Source organism: Nematolebias whitei, chromosome 10 (assembly GCF_014905685.2).
Source record: "Nematolebias whitei isolate Nwh7 chromosome 10, NemWhi1, whole genome shotgun sequence".
NCBI classification, from domain to species: domain Eukaryota; kingdom Metazoa; phylum Chordata; class Actinopteri; order Cyprinodontiformes; family Rivulidae; genus Nematolebias; species Nematolebias whitei.
This window is the reverse complement of record NC_056507.1, coordinates 39,303,152-39,305,207: the sequence shown is the minus strand read 5'-3', so window position 1 is coordinate 39,305,207 and position 2,056 is coordinate 39,303,152.

Here is a 2,056-nt window from a genome sequence, read left to right as displayed (position 1 = left end):
TCACTTCAGGTTGACTCTAGAAGACCCCTAGATGTTGCCCAAGAAGTTTGAGCAACATCTGATGTTGACTTTTAAAATAAATCACCTCCAAAGTTGAACATAGTTCATTGTAAAACTCTAAAGTTGCTGACTTGATTGCTGGATAACTGAACGATTTCACAAACTACTCTCACTTCAGGTTGACTCTAGAAGACCCCTAGATGTTGCCCTAAAAGTTTGAGCAACATCTGATGTTGACTTTTAAAATAAATCACCTCCAAAGTTGAACATAGTTCATTGTAATAGTCAAAAGTTGCAGAGACGATTGCTGGATAATTGAACGATTTCACGAACCACTCTCACTTCAGGTTGACTGTAGAAGACCCCTAGATGTTGCCCTAAAAGTTTGAGCAACATCTGATGTTGACTTTCAAAATAAATCACCTCAGTAGAAGGGTAGCAAGGCTCACAGCATTCGAGCACTGAACTGGGGTTTCAAGAACACGACAGTTCCAGTTGCTTCCTGTTGCTCGTTCCAGGACTTCTTCACTGAAGTACTGCTCATGGAACCGTATCTCACACGAGTCACTCTGGATCTGCAGAATTGGTTAGAAAACTCATTTATTAAAGTTAAAAATAATGCGTGTTTATTCCCATTTTACCATGACGTTCTCACATTATTTTATCAAGTAATTCATTATCTTTTAGAAAACCATGTGAAACAAATTATTGTCAATAAATCTCTAAATTTGGAAATTTGCTGTGGAAGGAGTTAAGATTCATCTAAACACATACACTTTAATTGGATGTTGTACCAGGGACCTTCAGTACAAACTTTCGTTCCACCTTGTGTACCACGTGATGCGATTGACAATAATATACTTGAACCATAAAACCTTATCTACAGCATGATATCAAATCCACCAGAATCACATTAAATAATTTACATCTGTTGTGATACTACAAAAAAAACATACAACATTAAAACAAATGTACCCAACCAGTTTGTAATTGGAGGCCCTGCACCAGCTGGTTTTGCCAAACAACACATGGAGCAGTTGTTGCCTGAATCAAACACTGTAAATCAAGAAAAACAAGTTACACCATAAAATAATAAGTTAACTATTTATCTGAGGAGTAGAAGTAGACTGCTTTGAGTTTAACTCCATTGCAGAATTCTCATTTTGAGTAAGCATGAAGGAAATGTTTAATTTACCCTTTATTTATACAGGTAGTGTCATTGACTCACGAGAACTCATTTTCAAGAGAGACCTGTTTTAGGGAGCAGATGGGGGTTAAGGGCCTTGGACACCTTCTCCACTATCAGATATGTTAAAAGCTACACAAACAGAAAACCTTGGCTGATTGCAGAGGTGAGCACCCTGCTGGAAGCCAAGAACACTGCCTTCAGGTCTAGAAACTCAGAGGAGCTGAGTAGGACAAGAAAAGAGCTGGTTGCTGGTATTAAGAAGGCCAAGGTCAGATATGAACAGAGGTTCGAGGGTCAATTCATCTCACAAGACCCACGGAGCATGTGGAGGGGCATTAAGTGCATAACAGATTATAAAGGCAGGAGCGAACAATGCCCCAAAGACCCATCTCTGCCTGATGCCCTCAACAAGTTCTATGCATGCTTTGAAGACCTGAACAGAACCCCCAGCACCAGACTCACCTCACCACCAGATGAAGAGCATCTCAGCGTGACCTCAGCTGAAGTAAGGAGTACTTTCAGGAGGATTAATCTGCACAAGACAACCAGCCCAGACAACATCCCCGGAAAAGTGTTGAAAGAATGTACAGATCAGCTCTATGAGGTGCTGGCAGACATCTTTAACACCTCACTTACCCTGGAGACAGTTCCCACCTGCCTGAAGACTGCCACGATCATCCCAGTCCAAAAGAGCTCTACAGTGACTGGTCTGAATGACTATCGGCCAGTAGCCCTCACCCCGATAGTTGCTAAATACTTTGAAAAACTGGTCATGACTCGCATCAAAACAACCATCAACATCAACGAGGACCCTCATCAGTGTAGTGAACCTGATCTGAACCTGATCTGACCTCAAATCTATCAGAT